Consider the following 14,354-nt stretch of genomic DNA (forward strand, 5'->3'; position numbering starts at 1 on the left):
GAATTAAGGTAGCATTCGCGTCGACAGTGAAAGACCTAAACGTTGGCTAAAGTTTTCCTCAACGAAACTTTCTACCAAATCAAACATAAAAATCAGGGGTCAACGTACAAGGTTTGGTAATAGAGAAACAAATTGCCGAACATTCCTGATATTTGATATTCAAAATGGCTTCCATCCCTTTGTTAACTCTGTCGGGAAGATAACATTTTCGATTTTCAAAAAACTAAAACGGTGATTTTTTTTACTCCAAGGTTTTAAAAAAGCCCCTACAAGTGGAAGATCAGAAAATAGTGATAAAAGTTTGAGAGTCCTAATGCCAGTTCCCGGGCCGCACTCTATCTTTAAGAGGAATTTGGATATTCTGGCGTTTGTCTGTGACGCACATCGGATGAGTTGCAAGACCGTGTGATGTTTAGTCTGCCGTAAAAACGTAACGATCTACGTACATGTAGGAGGATAATAGCTGGAATTTACCTTACCTGTGCCAGATTATGCAGCCTGTTACACCTTGCGCCTCTAGGAAAGCAATGTGAACTCACGGGTCGTGTTTGAAACGCATATGGTGATAAAGCGAACGTGGTTAACACAAAAAAAATGGGAAAGCATCTACCCCTGGCATATAGGTTGCGACATTTGAACGCAATCACTAGATGATGGAATGCCACTCAGAAAAGACAGACTCTTGTGGCGCAAAACATGAGACATAATTAATGACTGCTACTTGCTGGGGATATTAGCGGTGTAACAGCTGTTGATGAACACTGCGTTATCGTCAATAGTCTAGCTATTATCGGGATTTTAATCTAACACTACCTCACAGAGAGGCAGAAGTGGGATGAAAAAACGAAGAATCAGAAACAAATGAGGTCCACATAAAAAAAATATTTAGGTCGCCCGATTTAAATCGACGAATTGAAATACAATTGATGATTATATTTGATTATACGTAAACAAATTTCACCTTTCACACTGTTGGTCTTTCACTGTCCTCAAAAAAAGGTTATTAACTAACCAGTACATGGCTCATGCCCTTAGTAAAATTGTTCTTTATAGATTTCGAATTTGATTTGCTTATAAACATTGCCGTTGTTTCGAAATAACCTTGAGTCCGTGGATATCGTTTGGGACTGGTATTAGAAAGGGATTAAGCTTTGAATAAGTCCTTGATTTCTGTCGAAGTTAAGTATGCGCCTCGGGACGGCCTTCATGAAAATAGAACGACACGCTCACTTCAATAGGAGGGAAACATTACTTTAAATCCCGTAGAATGTACATCCTATTAAAACGCGCATTGGCAACAATTTATGCCTAGTCAGTAAGACGGCACCTTTTCATTAAAAAGGAAAGTTCATAAGTGGGTTTATATATAGTCCATGGTATAACATAGATGGAACGTGCTTATCTTAAATTATAGGAGAATATTCTTAAAGAAATTTCTCAGCCAGAAAGGGGAAGATTCTGAAAACCTTATATATGTCATCGAACAAGCACATTTCGTTACATTTTGTGCCCCGTCATCGTAAGGGTATATATCAAACAACTAAACGCTGAATATCGTCTACCTCAAATTTAGCCTCTATGTTTAGGCAAATAAAAAATATGTTCACTGATTAATGCTTCCCAAACTGCATTGAATGGGTGTTTATGACTGCATTGCGATTTTATTGAATAATTATTGATATCTGCAAAAGTTGAACCAGTGAACACGAGAAACAATAATCTTAAATTCTCTCAGGCCTAGTGATTGTAAAAATACTAACCTGGGTATGGCCCATGGGTGTACATGATATAACTTGCACGAAAGTAGTGAAGTACAATTCAACAGCAGTGCAGTGCAGTGCAGTTCAGTACAATGTAGCACAGTACAGTGCAGTGCAGTGCAGAGCAGAGCAGAGAAGAGCAGAGCAGTACAGTACAGTACAGTACAGTACAGTACAGTACAGTACAGTACAGTACAGTACAGTACAGTACAGTACAGTACAGTACAGTACAGTACAGTACAGTACAGCACAGCACAGTACAGTGCAGTACAGTACAGTACAGTGCAGTGCAGTACAGTATAGTACAGTATAGCACAGCACAGCACATCACAGCACAGTGCAGTGCAGTACATTACAGTACAGCACAGCACCACACAGCAGCATAGTACACTACACTACAGCATAACACAGCATAGTAGAATACAGTACAGATTAGTACAGTACACCACAGTATAATACCTTACAGCACAGCACAGTGCAGTACAGTAGAGTACAGTACAGCACAGCACAGCACAGCACAGCACACCACAGCACAGCACAGCACAGTACAGTACAGCACAGCAAAGTTAAATCGAGTAGAATAGAAAAGAATACAGTTCAGTACAATTCAGGGCTCAGATTGTAAGAAGATTGTCACAACTCTGATCATTAACAATGTGCTGTGTTTAGTTTATTGCAAACATATTGTGCATGAAGTAACATCTCTGTGCTTGATCCACACACGAAATCTCTCCGGAAAAGACTCACATCGTAAGAAGCAATCAACACTTTCAAACGACAAGCTTCCGTTGGACGTCACAATTCTAAAGCAACATATTTCCCTACAAAATATAATTATTGAAGAATATTCAAGGACATGTTACAAGCCAAATTGTTTATTTTATCCATATTCTCAAATATTTGCCGTGAAAAGATAATATTACGCCCAGAGTGTGTTTGTCTATTTATCAAACACTAGCATCTGTGCATGTTAGTCGATATATTTTCAAATTCAGGGGAAATGGCACTATACTCCGTAGATTTAGCGGTACCGTGTTAATCACGAAACGTTTGCACCGTGCTGTGAGGCACGTGGTATCGGCGACTTCCATTCACCATCGCGAGATTAAACAAGGTTTGTTTAACTGCATGTGCAAATTTATACCCTCCCGAATAAACGCCACCTTTATTGGCATAACAGCACATTACACCAAGCGAATGTCCCATGAATTTATTATTCAATCAACTTCGATGGTATAAGCAAATATGTCTAATACGATTATCTCACCGCACGCTGTACATGCTTTTGAATGTCTCTACAGACCAGTGTAAATACGTCACGATGGTGCAATAACCATGGCAATTTAATATCGCGATAAAATGATAACAAGACAGGAAAACTTATTTGTGTGGTGAATTCATCCTCTCGGGAAAGAAATAAAGGATGCTTGAGTGAAATTGAGATTACGGTAATGTCGATAACAGCTATTGTTCCTTGAGTTGACAAATGTGGATGCTTTGAAAGCGGGCCCGAGTCTGAGATGTTGAACAAAATACGTACATGAGACAATGATTCCGTGTACAGAACGTATTAAAGACACGTACTACTCGGGCCTTAAATTTGATGAATGTTCACATTTCTGTTCCGGGGGAAAATAGGACTATATTCTTACTCACGGTGACTTGCTTGCAAAAATAGGACGCGAAAGCATGATCTCTCGAATGCACCTGTATAATGACGAACAAAGTGATCGAAGTGATTGTGTAAACTGCTCAGTCGGCATAAAACCTAGACTCCTAAAGGAAGTTATGTGAACCCTGTTATTGTGATTAGTAACCCGCGGCAAGAATACGTGAGCATCATCTAAGCTTAAGTAAGGTTTACAATTAATCAGCGGTGGCGGAATGCACTTTTCCGTTTTCCTGTTCTGTGAGTATTCGGCAAAATGCGCTACACACATGTAAAGTATGATGTATCTTAGTCTCTGGGGTGTTCAGCAATTTTTTTTACCACCTCTTGGTAGTTTTGCAACTTTTGCCAAGTTACTTTGTACAGCGCTCGCGCGATTTACTCTCGCCCTCCGGTGAAGATCGTATCCACAGACGTGTTGCAAATGTCACCGGGAAAAGTGTCTTTCGCGGCGCCTCGTCAAACGCTACCCAGCATTTCAAATTGGCTTCAAATCAGAATTTCCGTGGGCTTTTCCTCTCTTCATAGAAATTCAGGCTGCGTGGATATACTGTACAGACTTTTAAACGCCTCCTGCGCATTCGAAATTTCACTGATCCTGCGCAGTGCGCATCGGTACCGCAACTACGTGTACCTGCCTGCGTTGATTGTTTGTCGGAAACGACATTTAATGAGCAGGAGGCTGCGGCAGCATATGATATAACACTTTTCCGCCTACGGAGAGCCGAGTGCTTCCTGTTCATCCCTCGTGGCATCGATACGATTTTGATGAATCGGGCAACTATCATGTAAACTAGAATACTCAAGTGTCGGCAAACTCATCATATGCACAAATCAAACATAGTTTATGGCAAAATCAAACATATTTTACTGACATTTGTTTGAACTAGCTGATGAATTTCAATAGATGATAGCCCTTACAATGTCAACACCGCTAACGTGTACAATGGTATGAGATAAATTAAACGGTGACCCCAGCGTCAACTTTCATCCATCACTTCGCATACGATGTGATAGATACATCCAGTATTTACACAAAACAAAACCTGTTTGCATAAATTATGTTAAATACGGAGGGAAACGACGGTCGGTTAATGACATCAGAAAGTGACATAAGGTGTGACTGACGCGAGAGAGTGACGCAATTTGGAATATTTTGGTGGAATCGTGACCAAATTAAAGTCGTAGGCGGCTCCAAACCTTTGCTCGGAGTGTAAACTCTTCTATCCGGAAAAGAAATCATAAAAAATGCGTGATAATTTGTCACAGGCTTCAAATGGTGTCATACAATCAGCAGATTATAGAGTAATTTATTGTTAAAAACACCTAGAATGCCCGAATATATGCCATTACATTAAGGTAGCATGCGCCTCGAAAGTGAAAGACTTAAACTTTTGCTAAAACTTCCAACCATTTTCTTACCGAATCAACAATAAAAATCGGGGCCACCGTGCAAAGTTTGGAACAAACGAAACAAATTACCAAACATTTTGCGATCTTTGAAATTCAAAATGGCCGCCATTCCTGTGTTAACTCTATGGAAAAAAAATTAAATTTCTGATTTTCGAAAAACTAAGATGGTGAGCGTTTTTCTCTTTCCAAGAGCTTTAAAATGAGCTCCCACAAGCGGTAGATCAGAAAAGAATTGTACAAAATTGGGAGTCCGATCTGTCCCCGAGGCGCGTTCTACTATCTACACACTGGCATGCCGAGGTTAGTCAATGTATTCTACAGTAGACAAACACAAACACAAATACACATAACACACTTACACATAGCGATCGAATAACTGCGGCGCCAACAGCTTGATGTGACATTTCGAAAGCTGTTCGTCATTAAACGGATATAAATTAATAAATGTCACGGAATGTCAAGCCGGCATGCTCCGTTTATTATCTACGTTGGTATATTCATCATTTACAGTATTAAGCTAGACGATAGCTCGGTGCCAAATCGGCGTGTGTGGAACGATTCCATAAAATGAGATTTACGGTTCCTAAGTTGTAGCACGCGTAGGTAAACCTTTCTACTTATAAAAATGATAAATACAATTAATAAATTACACCTTAAGTACCTGGCACAAAGCAACATTTCACAGACGATGGAGATATTCCTTTCAACCCAGGTTTACCGGACAATGGATAAAACAGATACATATTGTAACTAATATGCGACACCTAACCATCGATAGGAAATTGAAACTTCATTAAAAGTGGCCACAGGCATTAATCGATTGCGTAAAGGAGAAGGGGGGCTTAAAATACAAACCTATCAATGCTTAGCAGATTCTCACATGCACAAAAGAGAACAATTGCCGGTCGATTTCGCGGAAACTTATCTCTGAGGCTTACCTTTATGCCCGCGACGACTAGTAAAGATTTGAAGGAGGTTTTCAAGAGAGGTATACAGGTAATCGTATTGAGATACGAAAGATGTCACACGAAACGTGTTGAACCTGACTTTGAATGACAGAATACAGTGGTTCAAAAATGGACGGTGATTTTGAACTCCTCTCCATGTGGGGTGATTCAATAGTGACTATCGTATACACGCGATATGGTACAGGTACATATGGACACGCTTGCTCGACACATACTTAAGTTTGTGACTTCGTGTAGACCTATTCTAGGGTCAGTCTGTCACAAAATGTATGCTGGATGTTTTCAGGGTGAGGGAATAAGAACCGTTGTGAAATGTAACACCTTTCAAAACTTGAAGTCCTTTTTCATTTAAAAGTCTTTTGTTTCACTATTTTTTATTCTATCTCCATTCCACATGTGTGAGAATGGCATTGACTAATTTGTTCTGTGACAGAATGAATTCGTGCAATGAAATTTGATGTTTTCTGCTGACCCACTCTGTCTGGGTCGTGACTTACTCCAACCGATTGCCCTGAACGGCACAGCTAGTCTAATCATGTCATGCACTAACTACATGGTTAATTTGGCGCCCGCCGGCAAAAACATCGCTAAGATATTTCTCCCCGGGCTGTACACTCAACAAGGAGATTGTGGTGCTTATTAAAGCCCTGTAGTGTGCTGAGACTTTTTAGTGTTTACTCGTTCTTGCAGAATCAATAAAACTGGGTTGATGGTTCATTACTCGTAGTGCGACAAAATTTAGATACACCGCCTGGGGGACGACCGTACAAATATTTGACAACGCGTTTGATACGCTGACCCTGCGGCTAATAGGACAGGTAAGATCTACGATCTGGTGAACTGTTTGATGAGTGGAGGTTAAACACGCTCCATGGAGTCAGATATCTTATACCTTTTCCCACACAAAGAAGTAGCGAAAAAGATAATTACCTGACAAGCTGACCATATCTGAGGCTAGGATACGCACGGAAAGACGATTTGAGGAGATACTCCGTTGGGTGTAGGGGTCGTTTGATTTTTAAAGGTAATCAGTGCTCGATATCCTAGTTAAATCGAAAACATTTATTTTGTGTCCTCGTCAGTACCCCTAGGGCTTCATAAGAGATGATACTATTTAATCGAGGTGGGTAGATATTCGCTAATAACGTCATTTCATTACTGGGCTTTCATAGCCTTTCATTTAGGTAATCATCAGCGGTTAGACCTTGGACGGTGCTTGGCGAACGCTTTCAAGCCTACCCGCTGATATAGAATCTCCACGTCGTGTTTATTCTTGCTATACCTGTGATTGCCTGAGGCTATAGGGTTGTATCGTTGTCGGGGCGTATCACGCCATCGTTGTAATCAGTCGGAGATGGCGAGATAGGGCAAACATTAACTGCAAATTGTGTCAACGTGGCCGAGGGAGAGAAAGCTGCATACATAGCCAGGATGGGTAACACGCATTTGTGTAGCCAAAGATATATCTACGTCAACGAGACGAGGAAATGCGAGAAAGGATTCTTAATGACCCAGGCATGCTAAAAATGTGTTCATGACCATGTCAACATGTCACATACAGGACTTGTCACCAAGAAAGAATCAGAGGAAATTGAAGGAAGAAATCATAAGAATAATATCAATATATATTACGACCAATGTTATTTTGCGAAAATTGGAGCGATATCAATAGATAATACAGGGCAAGTAATGAAGCGATCAAATTGCTTGGATTTAGTTTAATTGCTCTAAATTTGTCTGTTCAGTGACGTAGTTTGCTTGTTAACAGCACTCATAAGTAAAGTATTCCAAAATCATTTTGGAAAATTGACTAAGCATGCAAACAATGAAGTAGAGCCAAGATACAGTTTTGGCGGGAAAAGTTTAACTCTGAGTCGAACGACAAATTTTCTATCGTTACACAGCGTTTTTACAGAATCCCCCGTATCTCTGCCACTTTGCCGCTGATGCGCTAAATTTTGATAGTTATTTCCTCTTGACAGTTCACATTTGTGAGGAAATTTCGATTGCCCACGGCTTGAAAACACATTAAGGCTTAGCCGAGCGCGCAAATATTAGCAGTTTCATCTGAGGAAATTGATGCCTCAATAAGCCAGTCTGAAACGACAAAATGGAAGATGAACGCCGTTTTCATTACGCGCGTGTCATTTAACCACCTAATCCAATTGGGGTGCATTTCTAGTGTGGGAATTGTGTACTCTACACAGGCAGAAAGGAGAGATAGTGTCTGTTAAGGGAAGTGTACAGCTATGTTAACGTCTAATCTCTACGGTATAGACGTGAGAGTACGAAAATCAGCAGACGATCGACGTGGTTATCGCTCGGGGAAAGTGTTAGCGGTAAAGGATAAAAGTACACTGGCGAAAAGTGCACCATAAAATGGTGCTGACACCCTAATGCAGTGTACAGACATGTTATTTTGACGAGCACTGACTTGAAGCGGAGCCATCGACTCAGTAAAGTGTCGCTAAACAAAATATCGACCATCAATTTTTCACGGTAATAGCCAGCAGCACAATCATACTGACACCCCGCCAAAAACTATTTACTGGAAATAAAGCGTTTATCAGCGACATTTTATTGCTCAGATTCTGGTTAACATACACCATTATATTGCCTTACTTCATCATACACCACTGCGAGAGCATTTGAATATCCCTCGGACGTCGCACACGTGTCCTCAGCTTAAGTGTATTTTTTTCGGAGAAAGTGCTTGTAGTGCTTCAAAAGCATGATGTATCTTTTCACCCATACCATTAGTATATCAGAGAATCGTTTTAATAGAGATGAAGTGAATCCGGAAGATTACTTGGTTGTTTATTCCGTAGAGAACTTAACAGGCGCAAAGGAATTCCGAATTTTATGAATCTGATCATTTTGTCGCCGAGATAAAGAAATCACAGGTCTTTCCCGTCGCTACATCCGCAACAGCCAATTGCACAGTGACCTACCAGAGCAAGAAACGTATGCATGCGCCAGGTAACTTTACGAAAAGTAAGAACGGCTTAGTTTCTGTCTTACTTGCAGTTCATTGCTGCCACTAACATAGATCTATCTTTAAAGAGAATTTTGATAGTGTTTATTATGTTATCGACGCTAAATGTAGCCATAGAAGCGGTCGTGTGAGGATGAGCTCCATAGCGAATACTATCAATGACGTCACAAAGGCAAAAGATAATAAGCCATGATGACCATAAACTTATTTTCGACTCACTAAAGTAATTGAATGAAAATATTCTTTAAAACAGATGACATTTTTTATTCAGTTTTACGATGTCAGAGAACGAGAGGATGGACAAATTAGACACAGGTCTATCAGGTTTTGAATCGACGAATTAGATGTAAGTATCTTCAGTATGTCGCATTCCGCAAACACGTCATGTTGCTGGCATTAAAAACCGACCTCACGAAAACCCTGTTCATTAAACGGAAATTAGCAACTAATGTAAGCCCATAAAAAAACAACAAAGATGTCTCGGGAGCGTGTGCAGAAACGTCATCAGGCGTCAGGCCACGCAATTTTTAGTGACAGTGAATTCGTTTTATCACCTAAAAGAGTTAAGGTTTCCCGAAGGAAACTGCGCGCACAATTAAGAAACTTTTCCGAAGTGAATCTTTAATACGAAGTGCCAAAAAAATGCCTCGCCAACTACAGAACAGCGTCGACCGAAGGTAATTCGTTAGTCATGCGTGGAAACATTTTAGCAATATACCTTAATAACGCTGACTACATTTTAAGGGTTTCATTACATTAAAATGCAAATGTTAACGATAACATCATAAATTGCGACTCTATTTATTTGATTAAAAGTGGCTGGAAAGGACATGACGTCATACTACCCTGAAGAAAATATCATATCTTACATATGTACTAGGCCCAGTATGGCTTGCTTCTTTACATCTCAGGTAACATGTACACTTTGAAAATGTGCGACTACTGCACTTCTGTTGACGTATAGTATGCGCCTCGAAAGTTACAGACTTTAATTTCTGCTCAAACTTTAAGAAAACTTTTAAATCACCCTCTTTCAAAATTAAGATTAAAATTATTGGTTAACGTGCACAATTTTCCACCAGAGAAACAAGTCACCTTAAATTTACCGATATTTGAATTTCAAAATGGCTGCCATCCATATGATAACTCCGAGAGAAAAAAAATAAAAGTTTGATTTCACACAATAAGACTGTAAAAATTTTTATTGACTCCAAAAGCTTTAAAATGAGCCCCAACAAGTGGTAGATCAGAAGTATTGTAAAATTTTCAGAGTCTGAATATGTTTTCTTTGGGTAACTCTAACTTAAGACAGGGTAATATTGTTTGTTTATGCGTCAGTACTAAATATTATAGCCCAAACAAGGGACTATGTGCCCGAGGGTAGTTGACCCTTTGCCCTACGTCAGGAGGGCAAATGGTCTGCTGCCTCGAGGGTATGTAGTCTCTTGTTTAGGCTATTATGTTTTTATTACATGCCTGTATTTTTCACTCCAAATTTCCTAGTTTACAATCATATGTTTTTCTTCGATATTTGACGAAAATACGTTAAAAATGGAACTATTTTCATCATCGAACGGCGACGCATTGATAAATTTAAATCACTGTTAAATCGATAATTATCCACAATTTTCTAAAACCGGTTTTCCTATGAAAAACATGTAATTTCATCTTTTTCAAATCCCGAAGTTATCAAGCTGAAAATAGTTCCGGTTCATGACTTTCAGTCAGATGATGACTATTCAGCCCGCTTCGTCATCAACAAGTTACCATTGAATCAATTAGAGCGCGCAAAAGTTTGATATATGAGACATGTACTAAAATGAGGTTATACGCGTATTACCTTTGTACATGCTGAAAATTGTAATAATTAATTGTACACAAATATTTAACTATAGGCTGACCTATACCTTTAAGAGTAATAGGAACTCCTGTAAGCGTGTTAATATGTAGATAGGAATAACTTTGCTACCCTCAACTCGTCACCAAGGGCGGTGAACTAATCTAATTCACAGCGTATCCTCCTCTGAGGCGACTCCTGATATTGTGACAGTCCGTGTTTGTCATTGTTGGCACGAGCAGCGTCACTCATTGAAAAACGACCTCGGGAAAGGGAGATGACTTTTAAGATTAACTTACGCAGATTAAATTGGCACCAATCTTGAGATAGGTATCTGATTTACGTGTTACGGTTCATCGTCAAACATTGGGAGTTCTCATTTGATACAAATTATCGTGACTGAGGCAAATCTCGCCGGCGCCTCCGCTGTGAGGAAACATTCCTCGCAATAAACAGCACAGCGATTGCGAGGGTATTTTTAGAATATTGTTCTAAATCTACGCAACATGTTTACCAGCAGGAAGCGCATTGGCTCTAAGGCTCTTCATTACGTCAACAGGTAACCTCTCCTACGGCATAATCACTGTAAAATGATGGGCAAATCTTTCCTAACTCTCTGTGTCTGTCTGTCTGTCTGTCTATGTCTGCATCTGGTTGGATCTCTCTCTCTCTCTCTCTCTCTCTCTCTCTCTCTCTCTCTCTCTCTCTCACACACACACACACACACACACACACACACACACACACACACACACACACACTCACTCACTCACTCACACCCCTAAATATCCATTTAATGCCGTTGATCCGCATTCATTTTCAGGCTATTGGCTTATGAGCAAGTCTGACGTCATCATATGAAAAAAAACAAATGAGCTACCCTTATCATTACACTTACGCACCCATTTGAGGGAAATGAGCGATATGAGATAAAATGATACTAATCCGTACTGAGATATTTGAGCGTAAGCACGGGAGACCTCTTCCACGTTACTGTTAATTTGGGGGATCTAAATTAATGTTTAAGGAGCACACCATCTGATCTCATAGATAGTTCTGTGTAAAGGTAGTATGCGCCTCGAAAGTGAAAGACTTAGACTTTTGCCCAAACTTTCCTCAATGAAACTTTCAACCAAATTTTCTGTCGTTTTCGTTGCTACCTAATCGTACTAAATTAGCAATTATATCCATAAAAAGAAAACTTCATGTTGTTTTTTACATTTTAGCTTGGCAATGTTGCTATTTATCCCCGAAAACTCTGTGATATAGTTTTCTTGGGTAGAGGACATTCAACCCCAGTCAAAGTCGGTGACACTGAGAACAAACAACTTTTTTTGAATACCTCCTGAGTGCCCTGTCTGTTAGACTCGGAGCACATACCCTTAAAAAGGTGGTTAGAGCCATTACATGCACAGTACGCGAGGAGTGAAAATTACGACACTCATAAATTGACACCTACCCTTGTTAATTTGAAAGACATTTGCAGGGGGATTTGATGGCCTGGAAAATAACCCTTCGGAATTGTTTGACAATATAAGTTGTCCGCGTATATCATTGTTCCTTGAATGCCACACGACCTGCAAAATCTAAGTGCGCCTAAACAGTCTCAAGTGTGCTGTACTTTTGTCACTTTGTCGACCCATCGACACCTGTATGCAATCAGTTATGTCCCAGCTCACTTGTCACTGCATAATTGGATGTATGTTGCCAAGAAAATTGAACAAGAGAAAGAAATATTTTGAGTCATGTTTGCTCTATCGATATACTATATAAATTTCCTTAAATCTACGATTATCTGAAAACTGGGGAAAAAGATACGAAGCCCTGTCGTTTCTATCAAGGTTAGAATTCACAATAACGACGAATAGCGCTCACCAAATTGAAAGAATCTAAATTGTGCCAATTTCCTCAAACTGAACGCGGGCGCGTTTCTGGCACATCTTTTCGCAATTATCGATGTCAGAGTCCTAGTGACCTTTCGCTGCTACAAATGTGAAAATAATTTTGAAGAGGATTAGACATCTATACAACCACTATATCAATAGCGACTTCTCGAAAACATCTTCGATTTTGTCAATATTAGCTCGTGCAAAATATTACCTCGTGAATTTCTTTACGGTGTGACCGACAAAGCGTTGGTGTTATAGCCGACTTTTGACATAGGCTGTAACTCAAGCCGAATCAGGTGTCTTGACACAACACGTATAACTTTCAAGATACTTCGACTGTTTCAAATATGAAATAGATAAAAAAAACAGCCAGTGACATCTTAAATTTTCTAAATTCGAACACGAATAAATTCGAAATTCGAACACAGCTTCTTCATTGCAGATGGATCATTGAGTCAAATATGAACGTCGATCATGTTTGACTGAATTCATAGCGCTTTTAATTTATCGCCACTAGAAAACACGCGTGTCCCTGAACAAACCCGGAGGCTAAATGTTTTGCAAAATGTTTTGATCGTCGCTGAAACTGGATGACCTGTGCACCAATGTAGTGTCGATTTCACAAGTGTTCGTAAAAATTAATCACCATCGGATTAATTTGTCCTCTATTTCCTCTGAGCCATAAACTGCCTCTGATCTGTCTGTCACTTTGTCCTCATAGGAGTGAGTGTATAAACTTAAAGCCTCTGAAATACGGGCCATTAACCTCACTACTTTCGTGATATTTGTGTCGAGGAAAAATCGATCAAAAGCGGAGGTAAAGACTATCAAAGACTTTTATGTCGCTGCATTGTGTAATGATGTGTAATGACGGCAAACTATGGCATTACATCTCTTGAAGTATTATATTGTTGTGGCGCATTTTGAAATCACCCAAACAGACATAACGTTCCCTTGGAACAAAATATTAACTTTTATTACATCCCGTTACTTAGGTGAAGACTCATATTTGTTGAAATAGAAGCTGCAGGGTAATTTAACTTCAGCTGGCATCGTTTTGTCGCAGTTTGAGACTGCTGAGAAGTGAATTCTTAATAACCATTCGAGGGCCAAAGTCAATTTTTGTCGCCTTAACAGAATATGCCTCAGTCAAAGTTTTTCAGACTTTTGCCAAAAAATTTTGATAAAGAACTGTCGCTAAGAAAATGTGATTTCCATTTGAAGAAAACTTATGAAATAAACTACAGAAAATTTCATAAAATTTGGTAAAATGTTGCACAAATTTTGGCGGGAAAAATTACAGCACTCAAAGGGTTAAATGTCTTTCAGGTTGAGTTGAAATGAAAGGCATGCGGCGTACTCATCGGTAGAATAAGTCCATTTTTATTCTTTTCATGCCAGACTGGAGTATAATTTCATGTTTTTACTAAATCGCTTATATTCCGCATCGTCACGCTCCGTCTGATGTGCGGCAAGCGCCGCGTAAGCCGTTCGTAGGACCGACTTTCCTTAGTTTTTATGTCTTGCATTCTCCATACACAAAGAACAATTCCAATAAAGCAAAGAGCGGCAAGAGGCCCCGCATCAGCTGTGCCATAATATTAGCTGTCTCGTAAAATATAGGCTAGGCAATAAAATCTGTGATCAGTCATCCTGGCCGATGAGTGAATTTTATGCCATATCAACGAGGGCATGATACGGAAGTCAATGTTCTGTCGTCGGGTGTATGCAGATTACAGAGTTCAAAGTGCACAAGATAAATGAATTCGTCTTATGAGTACACAGATTGTGTGAAATGAGGTTTATGTTCCTGATTTTAATTG

At 39.6% G+C, this 14,354-nt stretch overlaps 1 protein-coding gene across 4 annotated transcripts in view; it reads right to left on the bottom strand.

The window, feature by feature from the left end:
- Positions 1 to 14,354, bottom strand: part of LOC139133515 (orexin receptor type 2-like) — a 127,595-nt gene that overhangs the window by 22,615 nt on the left and 90,626 nt on the right. The window contains exon 1 of one of the 4 annotated variants that reach the window (XM_070700155.1): positions 480 to 676. The exons of the other annotated variants lie outside the window; for them this stretch is intronic. The gene's annotated coding sequence lies outside the window, so the exon portion shown is untranslated. Of the gene's footprint in view, positions 1 to 479; positions 677 to 14,354 lie in introns of those variants that run through there. 4 annotated transcript variants of the gene reach the window in all.

This window comes from Ptychodera flava, chromosome 5 (genome assembly GCF_041260155.1).
Source record: "Ptychodera flava strain L36383 chromosome 5, AS_Pfla_20210202, whole genome shotgun sequence".
In the NCBI taxonomy this organism is placed as follows: domain Eukaryota; kingdom Metazoa; phylum Hemichordata; class Enteropneusta; family Ptychoderidae; genus Ptychodera; species Ptychodera flava.